Source organism: Rhodamnia argentea, chromosome 1, assembly GCF_020921035.1.
Source record: "Rhodamnia argentea isolate NSW1041297 chromosome 1, ASM2092103v1, whole genome shotgun sequence".
In the NCBI taxonomy this organism is placed as follows: domain Eukaryota; kingdom Viridiplantae; phylum Streptophyta; class Magnoliopsida; order Myrtales; family Myrtaceae; genus Rhodamnia; species Rhodamnia argentea.
The window spans coordinates 13,768,864-13,781,444 of record NC_063150.1 but is presented as its reverse complement, the minus strand read 5'-3'; positions in this window follow the sequence as shown (position 1 = coordinate 13,781,444).

Below are 12,581 nucleotides of genomic sequence, written 5' to 3'. Positions count from 1 at the left end.
ATTTCCTCGGACGAGAGGCAAACCCGATCCAAACACGTCCCATACACACTTGAGAGATGAGTGGAGTGGAAGGGATAGCGAAACCTTGACACACGGACATAGGGGTTATTCGCAGCGATTACATAGATTGAGATGACGGAGGCATTCATTTCTTTATCTTAAACACTACAGGTGACCATTGATAACCCCTTTGAACGGCGGTTTCATTCTTTATCCCTGTCAAGAACCACCCCACATTGGGGTCAAATGGAGGTAAGTCCGGCAATATCGGGAGAAAAATGGTTAGAAATTTTCTTGCTTGGACTAACATCAATCTTCGTGTGTTGCTTATACGATAATTCAAGTGCTTTAGGATGACGAAAAGCATTCGTTTCTCTATCCTATACACTTTTATCCTTTGCATAGCCCAATTGAGCCTGCATATTCTTTTCATGAACCCCGTTGGTGATCGTTGCATATCTCAAGGTGTAAGCGACAACACTCCAAGAACGGAAGAGTTCAAGAGATAGGATTTACGAGAAATTCTTAAACCAATACTGGGGCATGCTAGAACTCTCAATTGAATATCTAGCACAACCATTGAAAAATCCTATTCCCAAAAAGAAAGGAAAAGGCGGGATTTTGAAAAAAGAGCGAGAAAGAAAAAAGCCAATCCCGGGCGTAAGAAAAAGCAAAGTGCCTGGTAAAAGCAAGGCCAATGCCCATTCAAATACTCATACGCTCGTGTTTGATCTTGTAAACACCAAAAGATTTCATGATACCTTTGTCTCAAATGAGACCTGGTTGTAAAAGAAAACCCCCAGTGGAGATAGATCACTCTGTAGTTATGTCATGCTCGGATGACGAAAACACAGACAAAAGTTTGCATCGTCTCGACGAGATTGAGGTGCTCTCTAAAGACAAAATGTGTACTTTGAAGACGGCGGATGCTCTCCAAAGAATTTAGGGTATACCTTCAAGATTGAAAACATTCTTCGAGGGATAATCCCTAAGGGCTAGTATCGGTGGTAAAGCTGCAACGATCACTAACGACACACCTATTTACATGTTCTAGGCCCAAAAATAAGCCTTTTTCAGTCCCCAACCCGTACCTACGTTACAACCTTGGAAAGTCTTTTCCGATTAAAGCACTTGGATTAAAGTAGGAGCTTAGCTCGAAGAAGTACGAGCAAGATCGTTTCTTTCTCATTTTGCGAGTTTCTTGACTTGTAAACCTGGAGCGGATGTTGAAGGTTTTTGTTCAAATAGCCTTGACTCGGTTGTGAGTCCCACTTGGAAACCATTGTCCAAGCCCAACATTACGGTCCATTAGAAGACCTCCCGATCGATCAAGATGTATGCGCTGCGAATGATCCCGAATCCTAGGCATAGGTTCGATAGGAAATTTGAGTGCTTTCGGAATAAAAAACCGTTATCTCAAAATGGTAAGAAGCCCTCTTTGATGAGAATACTCCAATGGAAGTTTTAACCGAACTCTTTTGGTAGTTTCGGATCGTTGGATTCAAACTTTCCTCACAAGGAATTTTTGATCACTTTAGCATGTTGCAAGATTGTTTTGGATAACCTCCGACATCATAATGCATCCATTCGGACTTTTTCATGACTTGAGTTTAAGTCATAAAATTTTGTCGGTTCAATAACAGATACCTCATAAAAGATTGATAATCTTCTCTTATGGAGAAAAGTCTTGAGGTTTAAACTTCAGCAGGACTCATGGAAACCCCATATCCCGGAAGGATACCTCTCTTAGTAGGAAAGAGTTTGCGGGTTTAAGCTTCTGCAGGATTCCCGGTATCCCCGGATCTCAGAACGCTACCTCTCATGGTAAGAAAGAATTTCCATTGCTTGATAAAGAGAAATTTTTAGGTCCAACTTCCTCAGGATTCATGGTAACCCCGGATCCTAGAAGGACGCCTCTCTTGATGAGAAAGAATTTGCAGGTTTAAGCTTCTGCAGGATTCCTGGTCCAAACTTCTGCGGGATTCATGGTAACCCCGGATCCTAGAAGGACGCCTCTCTTGATGAGAAAGAATTTTCAGGTTTAAGCTTCAGCGGAATTTCTAGTATCCCCGGATCTCAGAACGCTACCTCTCATGGTAAGAAAGAATTTCCATTGCTTGATAAAGAGAAATTTTTAGGTCCAAACTTCTGCAGGATTCATGGTAACCCCCGATCCTAGAAGGACGCCTCTCTTGATGAGAAAGAATTTTCGGGTTTAAGCTTCTGCAGGATTCCCGGTAACCCCGGATCCCGGAATGACACCTCTTTCGTTAAAAAGAATTTTCAGATTCGATTTTCTGCAGGATTCCAGGTATCCCCTAAATCCCCGATCGGTCATCTTATTAGGTGAACCTTTTAGTAGGTGAGCCTTTTCTAAAGATTTTTTACGAGTCCCGAAAGTGGGATAAATCATCTTACAGGTAAAACCTTTCAGTAGGTAAGCCTTTTCCGGATCGATCCACCAGACGGATCGGATCCTCTGACGAATCCCATAGGCGGGATAGGTCATCTTTAGAATCCCTTTAAGTAGGAATTCTTTTTCTGGGCTGATCCACCATACGGATCAAATCTCCTGACGAATCCCACAGGCGGGATAGGTCGTCTTTAGAATCCCTTTAAGTAGGAATTCTTTTTCGGGACTGATCCACCATACGGATCAAATCTCCGGACGAATCCCAAAGGCGGGATAGGTCGTCTTTAGAATCCCTTTACGTAGGAATTCTTTTTTCGGGTTGATCCACCATACGGATCAAATCATCGGACGAATCCCATAGGCGGGATAGGTCGTCTTTAGAATCCCTTTAAGTAGGAATTCTTTTTCCAGGTTGATCTACCATACGGATCAAATCTTCCGACGAATCCCACAGACGGGATAGGTCGTCTTTAGAATCCCTTTAAATAGGAATTCTTTTATGGGCTGATCCACCATACGGATCAAATCCTCCGACGGATCCCACAGACGGGATAAGTCACCTTCACATTCCTTTAATTAGGAATTCAATCATGGTTTGACCTACCATACGGGTCAGAGCTTAACCTCCCTAGGACATTCTGATGATGAATCCCTAGGTATCTTCTAGAATCCGTTCACATTCACAAGAAAGCCTCTCGAGTTTCGAGCTGGTGAGTGTCGGGTAAAGCTCTTCCTCTGATCTCTCTCATATCCTTAACAACACGGAATCTGTCTTTTGGACTTGCCTTGAAACGTAGAGGTGTGGATCAAATGTCATGACTCTTTCTTTTACTTTTTCCCAGTCGAGTCAATTGAAATTCAGGTGTCACCTTATCTTTGGAAGCAACCTTTAACGAGATCACTTCCAAAGAGGGGAAGCTGTTGACACCTGATTTTTAATCGGTTTTTCTTTAGAAAAATTTTCAAAAATCCATAAAAATTCATAAAATTGAAAAATCAATTTTGGAAGCCTTGGCCAAGCTTAAGGATCCATTTTTGAACAAAAAATAATTTTCGGTATTTTTCACAATTTTTGATATTTTTGGTATATTAGAAAAATACCCAAAATTCACAAAAAATAGCATTTTCGGCCTAAAAAATATGGGAAAATATCCAATATTTTTCCTTTAATTCCCTCTTCATTTTGGCCATTTAAAAATTGAAAAAATTCAACTTCGGGTCACATGAGTCTTTACAAATGTGGACCTAAATTGAGCAACAAAAATCATTTGAGGTCTTTCTATTGTTTTTCTTACTTTGAGTCAGTTATGACATTTGATTCTTACACCTTTAATTGCATTTTGGTTCACTAAATTTCAATTTTTGAGCAGGTTACAAATTGGATCTATTGCATTTCCGATATAATCCGCGATTTTCAATCAAGGTCAAATTGGCGATTGTAAAACCGAACCCATGCAGAAATGAACATTGACCCACAAGTTTTTCAGCATTCTTAGCACATTGGTGAGGTCAGATTGACACGAATCGATTGTTAAGAACCCTAATTGAACACATTTTACATTCAATAAATCTTGAAAATTGAGGATTTTTGCATAAAACCAAACCAATCGGACACGAACTTATCATTTTTAGATAATGTTCTTGTTCTAGAGACTAGTGTTGAGGTTCAATTTCACGGAAAAGGGTCACATTGATGTTGAATTAGGGCCTACACATAAAAAAAAAAATGAAATGAAAATGAATGAATGAAATGAAGGGCCAAGTCAACTAATTGACCAGGTGCACGCCCAGAACCATGTTTCTCTTTCCATTGGGCACACCAGCTCCGTTCTCTGGCTCTTTACGCACGGATCGCAGCAAAAAAAAATGGCCAAAGCAAAGACCCATTTGATGATGACAAGTCGCCAAAGCAAGTGGACGGCGTTGCCCGTGGAAACTCGAGGCCGACGGATCACTTCGCACGTGACGGCGGGCGTGCACGAGGATGGGCCAGAAGCTTCAACGCGCGACAATTTGGATGAAGAGCAGGAATATAACAACTTCGACCATGGAGTGCTCAGAAGGGGAGGGGATTCAGTTAGCATCTCCAACAAAAAGACGGGGAACAAAAAACAGACTGAGGAAGGAACAAGAACGAGATCAGGGAGAAGAGGGAGAGTTAGGGGAAACGAAGAGGGAGAGAGTTAGAGAGAGAGAACGGTAGAGAGAGAAAGAGCTCGCACGGCCATTGAAGGATCGGGAGGCCAAGAGCTTCGAGTAAGCTTCTTGGACGATCCCAGCGTTGTCAAGTCTGCAAACGGGTCCAGGAGCTCCGAGTGATCCCAAGGATCGTCCCTTCCCTTGCGGCGTCTCATCTCGCGGCCGAAGAAGGTAAGCCCTGCCTCTGCTTGCCTTGAACTTCGTTAATGGCATCTCAAGATACCGAGTATTGTTCTTTGCGTTTTTGAATCCAGATTACTCCTAGCGTCCTTCTACTCCTGTTTTCATGCTTTACTTGTGCCGTTTTTGCATGAAAACCATCGAATCCACCACGAACCCGAGAACACATCTCGAGCTCTGGAGCTCATTTCGCGCTAAACCTAACCCGGCGAAGATGCAGGTAAGTCTCCTTATCCTTCATATATGCTGATCGATGGATTAAACGGCTTGTTTATAGTGTAAATGGCTTGAATGATGTTCGCCGGAAAAGTGCATTCTGGCCGGACCTGTTTGGCCTTTTTTTAGGATAGTTCCCACCGTTAGATCGCGCTGATTTTCGGATATATTATAGATGACGTCGAGACGATTCCGTCGATACCTAGATCGCCCAAATCGGACGAGATTTCACCTTTGGATCGTGCCGGGAAGCCGTCGGCCGTCCATCTCGTCGGAGTCTAGAGGTAGGAGACGAGCTGACGTGGCGGTCAGCGGGTCAACGCGCTGACGTGGCGACGACGTGGCGCTGACGTGGCGACCACGTGGCAGCCACGTCAGCCGGCGGTTATAACAGAAAAACAAAAAAAACAACCTTGATCTGACGGTCCAAAATAGGCCACGTGTCGAGATCTCGGATTTTCCGAAAATAAAAAAATCATTTTTTAAAAATATTCCATTTTTGAAAAATAAAAAAAAATGTTTTGTGATCGGGTGGCCCAGGTTTGGCCACGTGTCACGTTTCCGATCGTAGGATCAAAAATTCTTTTTTTTTAAAAAAAAAATCAATCAATAAATAGAAAATTGATTTTCGGAATTCATATTAATCCGTTTAATCGGACGGCCGTGGATTAGCCACGTCGTCCGATCTTGACCGTAGATCTGATCAAGAGATCAAGTGGCTGTGGATTAGCCACATGGTGAGATCCTGACCATAGATTTGTGCACAGATCGGAGCGTCGAGAACGTGCCACTTGGCGCTCTCTAAACCATAGATCCCAATTCTAGATCGGAGGGCCATAGGCTAACCACGTGGCATAATCTTGTCCGTAGGTCTCATTTCCCGATCGGAGCGCCTAGAATCTGCCACGTGGCGAAGTCTGAGGCGCGAATTTTCCTTTTTCGGCGGGAATTTTTGAAAAATGAATAAAAAATACCGAAATTAAAAAAAAAAAATCCAAAAGTGGCGCCGTTTCCGTGAGGCCGATCCGAACCCACGTGGGCCGGGCCGGCCGTCCGTGAGGTGTGGGCCAGGTCACCTGATCCGGCCCGGAAAATATTTTTCTTTAAAAAAAAAAAATTCGAAAATTGATTTTTAAAATCCAAAAAAATTGGAAAAATCATAGAAAATCCAAAAAAATTAGGAAAAAATTGTAGAAAATTCCTAAAAAATTCCAGAAATTCTCAAAAATTGAGGAATGGCCACAATCAAATGGCCAATCCTATTTTTGAGATTTCTTTTCCCGATCTTTCCAAAATGACATTTTTACCCTTTAGGGGTAATTTGTCTCCAGAAAATTTCAGAAAATTCTAAAAAAAAATCGAAAATTAGGAAATGGGTCAGTTTAGGTGGCCAATCCTATTTTCAACATTTCTCACTCCAGATCTCCTCCAAAATGACGATTTTGCCCTTTTTGGCAAATCGCCCTTAGATCTTCTCAAAATTACGATTTTGCCCCTCATGGGCGAATCACTTCCAAATCACTCCCGATCTCCTCTTCTACTTTGAATATCCCTTCCCTAAGCTGATAGGGCTATACTAGGAATGCCACGCCGATTTGATGCGATTTATCCACACGTTATGGATTCCTTGATTTGCGCATTTACTTTAATTGATTGTGATTGCTAGGATAGTCACTCCCATCCGCATGAACTCCTAGAATAGGATTCGTACCCCACTCGTCTGCATGAAATCCAATATTAGAAAAATTCAATCAACTTAGGTACCGAAAGGGCGTCAACTCTGATAGTTGGCGTAACTAAGTCCCCGATCCTACTTCTCTGGTTCTCGCAGAATCGAATAGAAACTCCCGACTATTCGATAGGGTTTCCAATCGTACCTTCCACGAAACGATTGGTGGCGACTCCTTGGCATGTACACGTTGCACATGTCACTAGACCACACCGAAAGGTCGACTCGATTATTACCCTCCGCCGCGATTTGGGTAATGGGCCTTGGGAGAGGCCCGCGTCCGAAGGTCCACGCGCGCCCGGGCCGGAAGGGCGACCCATTAGCCCTCTTCCTCTTACTCTCATCCGAGGAGGGTCGCGACCGACTGGCGACTACAAAAAGGTGAGGTAGTCGAATAGAAACTCCCGACTATTCGATAGGGTTTCCAATCGTACCTTCCACGAAACGATTGGTGGCGACTCCAAGGCATGCACACGTAGCACATGCCACTAGACCGCACCGAAAGGTCGACCACGATTTTATCCTCCGCCGCGATTTGGGTAATGGGCCTTGGGAAGGGCCCGCGTCCGAAGGTCCACATGCAACCCGGCCGGTAGGGCGACCCATTAGCCCTCCGCTCCGATCGAGGAGGGTCGCGACAGACCGGCGACTCCGTTGGGACCGGGTTACGAAGCCATTAGAGGACTTGAGCCGATTAAAAAGTTGATTGATTTTTCTAACATGTTTATTGCAGATGCTCTTGAAGGTGAGGTACGTACGCTAACACATGTATTAGATTTTTTTGCAGATGGGAGAAATAAGGGGTGGAGTGATTGTTGACATTGTTTCTTGCAGGTTAGAGTAAGGAATGTATGTTTGTGGATGTGATTATAGAAGCGGTGTTTTGATATAAACTGCTATGCATGAAAATGCATTTTGGCGATCACGACACATCTCACACACTGGCGGTCAAACCCCGATCGCAACCACCCATAGGTTACCTTAGATAGGGAAAGGGTACAAAAGGATCTTGTGTTCGATGGCACTTGAGACTTTTGTATTCGTTCCCGCTCATGATCCCGATTGGCGATTTCTAACCCTCTCGGGTAGGTACCCTCGAGGGCGAGCCCGCCATATTTGGATCGTGGGAGCCTTTAGCCATAGGTTCCATACCCGATTTTCTAATTTTTAGAGTCCTACCCTCACTTGTCTCATGCGCATGTCTATGAATGGTTGGTATACCTAAAACCACACAAAAAAAAAAATCGGCAAGTTCGGTTGGTAAGGTCTTTCTTTCCCTCAAACTTGTTACAATTTATATCATGTTCAACTCATTGCACTTTTTAAATGTGATCATTACATCCATTGCATTTGAATGATTCTAGTGATTGGATTAAATGCCATTTGGAGGGTAGATAGAGATGTTTTCTCCCAGTATTTTGGATGTGAAGGCAAAGATAGCACCATTCCTTCACGAGTATAAGGTGGTAAAAAAAAAAAAAAAAGAAGAGAGGAATCCCCCATGGAGGTCATTGAAGTTTCATCCAATGAAGACGGTGATTTGGCGATGAAGACGGCGATTTGCAATAGCTGATCCCCAAAGTTAACTCTTGAAGACCGGAACTGGGGGCATCTCTAAGTGTTTAGGATCACATTCCTTTGATTTGCTTTACGTTCTTAGTTCGCTTGTATAGGATTTATTTTACGAGATCCCTTCCATTTCATCCTTTAGACCGATTGTATTAGGGATCTATTTTGGTTGTACTCATTTGGTTGGAATCTTGCTATATTTCTTTTGATTTATCATTGGAATGTGATAGTGGCATTTCTTTCAATCACTCGAACATTTTCAATCAATTATATAATTCCCTTTGGAGGAAATTGGAATTAGAACCCTTGTTTGACCTTTTGGCTATATAGGGGAATCTAATCCTAATTTCGCGAGAAGGAACTATAAAATTGAATTGGTTCATGCATGTTGCATATCATTTTCATTATTTGTAATTCACGATAATTGATCAAGATTTTTCGTGTTTTCCAAATTTAATGAAAGATAGATATTTAAATCACTCTCGTTCTTAGCAAACGGCTTTAATTTGGATATCATATCTTCAATTGGATTTAAAACACATTAAAATTGTGTTTTACACTTTTTGAACATTCCATTGATTTTTCTTGGAACCGATCAAAAGCAATTATCGTGGATTACATTCCTTTCAATGGTATGCTTTTCTTCCGAAAAATATTGATAAGAGCTTGTCACACAAGGCTAAAGCTTGTGTAAAGATTCCTATCTTTATTAATTACAAGCAAAGCATAAAATTGAAGGGATTTATGCTTTCTTTTCTATTTCACTTTTCTAATGTCGTTCTTTCATTTAAACAGGTAACAAGAAATTGGAACGAGATCTCTTGTGAAAGTACACTTTCAAGCAAGATGGATAACCAAAATATCCTTGCTCGACTCGCCTATGTCGAATTTCAACTCTTTCAAGTACATTCCGCGCTAGGAGAGTTGTCTCAACAAGCAAGGACCCCTGCTATTCCACAAGCCGTGGATAATGTGCCGCCTCCCGATCTTCAAATAGATGTTGAAAAGCAAAACAATCGGCTTATTGATTTAGAAAGACGATTTGAAGAAATGATCACTACATTTGCAGACTTCAAAGCCTCCATAACTCCATTGCTTCCAAATAAAGTCGCACCTACTCCCGGAAGATCTTCAGAACCAGATTAATGAGTTGCGTGGGATATTGATACGCCTTATGGACCGCGTCAATCAAATTGCTATGGAATCATCATCCCGTTCTATGTTTGAAACCGCTATAGGTGATCTTGGAGGCAAAGGAAAACAACCATACGAAGAGCCCATATATGAAGTCGAGCAATCTTCCACTCAGAAAAAACACATCCAAGGATGCGTTGAGGGAACCAACTATACCGTTACCCGACCACCTCATGGTCCCCAAAAGAGGCATCGCAAACTGGATTTGCCTCATCGTAGTCGCGAATACCAGAAACCTTACATTGAACCGGTTTCAAAGCCAACTAAAGCATTTCAGATTGCTCCAAAGTCTATTGGGCCGAAGAAGAAACCCAAACAATTTACTCCACTTCCTCACCCTCTATCGAAGCTTCTCCCAATGCTTTTAGAAAAGCGATTGATCGCTAAGGAAGTGCCAAGATATAATCCTCCGAAGCTCAAAGGATATGATGAGACTAAATCGTGCGCCTATCACATGGAGGAAAAGGGACACAGCACGGACGATTGTGCCATACTCAAGATCAAAGTTCAGAAACTTATTGACAATGGCCTTCTGGATTTCAAGGAAACAAAATCAAATGTACAGCAAAATACTTCGTCTAAACATCAAGGAATAGACCTCGTATATGTTGAAGAAGAGGAAGATGGGCTTGATTTCTCGGTTGGCATCCCCAAAATTGCAAGGCATTCTAATTGAGGCGTCATCATGTCCCGAAACAGTTGGTAGGAGAAGTGATTCATTGATATGGGGAAGATGCCGCATTGGTACAAGAAGAAGCTAGGCCGTCCGAAGCAGTCACGGACTTTTCACAATAAAGCTAGTTGTTTGCTTTGTGATTGTTTTCACTTTGTTTTTCAAATTCATTCTGTAAGAAAGACTCTTTGACACCTTGGATCTTGAGCCGTTGGTCGAAGGTGATCCGCCTTGTAAAACGGCCTTATCATTTGAATTTCGATAAATGCATGTGCACGTTTTATTAAGGACGTGCGGGAATATTCCAAACTAGCCCGATGATGATAATTGTCTTCAATTTTCGAAGACTTGAGGCCTGGATTCCCGCATGCTTCCTAATTTTCAAATGAATTTTAGAGGAACGAGAATATCCTATGACATGAAGATTAGTTCCTATTTCTTGATTTACTTTTGGAAAATTACCTTTTATGTTCAGATTAGTGGAACGAGGATATCCGATGACACGAGGATTAGTTCCTATTTCTTGATTATTTTGAGAAATTGTCTTTCATATTTAGATCGGAGGAATGAAAATGTCCGATGATAGGAGGATCGGTTTCATTTTCCTTCATTTTGCCATTGAAAACATCTTTCAAAAGGGTTTTTCAAAATTACATGCATAAACTTTGGTGTTACTCACATGATGATTTGTGCAAAAGCTACAGAGGAACAGTTCTTCAAGACGATAAACATGATCGTTCCAATAAAAATACCTCATATATGATTTAACTTGCCAACCTATTTCTTTTGACCAAGGTTGAAGATGGCCAATCATTCAAGTCACTGGAAGAGATGTTTGAAGATTGACAAGGAGGGTTCATTGAAGCAAATCATTCTTGTTCTACCAAAGGAGCATACGTGGAAAATGTGTGGGGCAAGCTACCCAAGTGCGACTATGTTCCCAACCAAGAAAGGGAGCAAAACCGGATCATCTGTTTTGGTAAAAAAGGACGTATCGTTCCTAAATGATTTTCAATCAGAGATGGAAATAATGTTTTCTATCTTTTTTCTCTCGGGTGATAAACAGAGGCAAGGTACCCAAGAAACGATGCCTTCAAATGACAAAACAGGGAGTACCCCCCTTTGGCATTTCGGACATGCATTTATGATAAAATGATTTTAAGAGCATTTTTATAGCTCATTTGTGAGCAAAATCCCGAAAGAGTTTTCTCTGTCAATTAGAAGCCTCTTTGAAGAGAACATTTGAGAAAAAAATTCAAACTTTGCAGATTGGCATGTTTGATAGAGAGATGTTTTTTATGAATAGAGGGAAGGCTACAAAGCCACCCTTTCGTTGTAAATACTAATCGGATCACTTGCATCATGCATATCATGCATGCATCATTTTTATCCATATTCTTTTTTGAAAGATGTCAGCAAGTCAATGCGAAAGAATCCAAAAAGAAGGAAAATGCCTAGACCCAAAGGACGAATGCGAAGGGAAACGTCAAACATGATTGAGAGAGTTACCAAGTTGCAATATGATAATTTCCAAGGTTGCCAAGCTACCAAAGGACAGATGAAAATAATCGGTGACTCGGATGACCGATATAGATGACCAAAATCAACAAAGAAGATTCATTCGGAGCAAATCCTTCCCTTCCCGTCAAGAGACCAAGTTAGGGGCAAAATTCTCATATGACCAAGAGAGCATATTGGAATAAAGTTATCAAGTCCAAAAGGGGACAAACATCAAGACGAGCCCTACTGGGGCAAAAAGTGACGGAAAGGAAATTTCCTCAATTATCAAGAATGCAGCAACTCAAAGGGAGTATCCTGTTCCAAAAAAATCCAAATGAAATCGGATATGCGCCGACATTTGTTCTTTCATGTGTAGGTACAAAGACATCCTTAAGTTGGATAGGAAATTGCAAAAAAAATATGGAAAAGGACTAGGCCATTTGGCCGAGACAGACATCGCCCAACCGGGGCAAATGGATTGTCGATGTAGGCGAGGGTTTTCTCGTGATTAACACCTTCAAGGACGGATGGAAAGATTTGGTAGAGATTATCGATATCGAATGTGTCGATAAGACCTCTTCTTAACTCTGGTAAAGAGAAAACGTCACAAAGGAGATGACAAGGAATAAGACACCCGTGGAGGACAATTTTCTCAAACATTGAAGATGTAATACCCTAAAGAGAGGTAAACAAGAAGAAGGAAATCAAAACTCCAAACAATGGGTATTCCAAATTGGACAGAAAATGCGTAAAAGAATTAAACTCTTTAGGTGGGGCAAGTGTCGACTAGCCGGAGCAAGTGAATCGTTTGAGCAATCGGATATGAAAGAGAGACATTTCGTTTCTATCAAGTCAATGGATGCGAGAGAAATACATATCCATCAAGCAAACCTGATATAAGTCTTCTC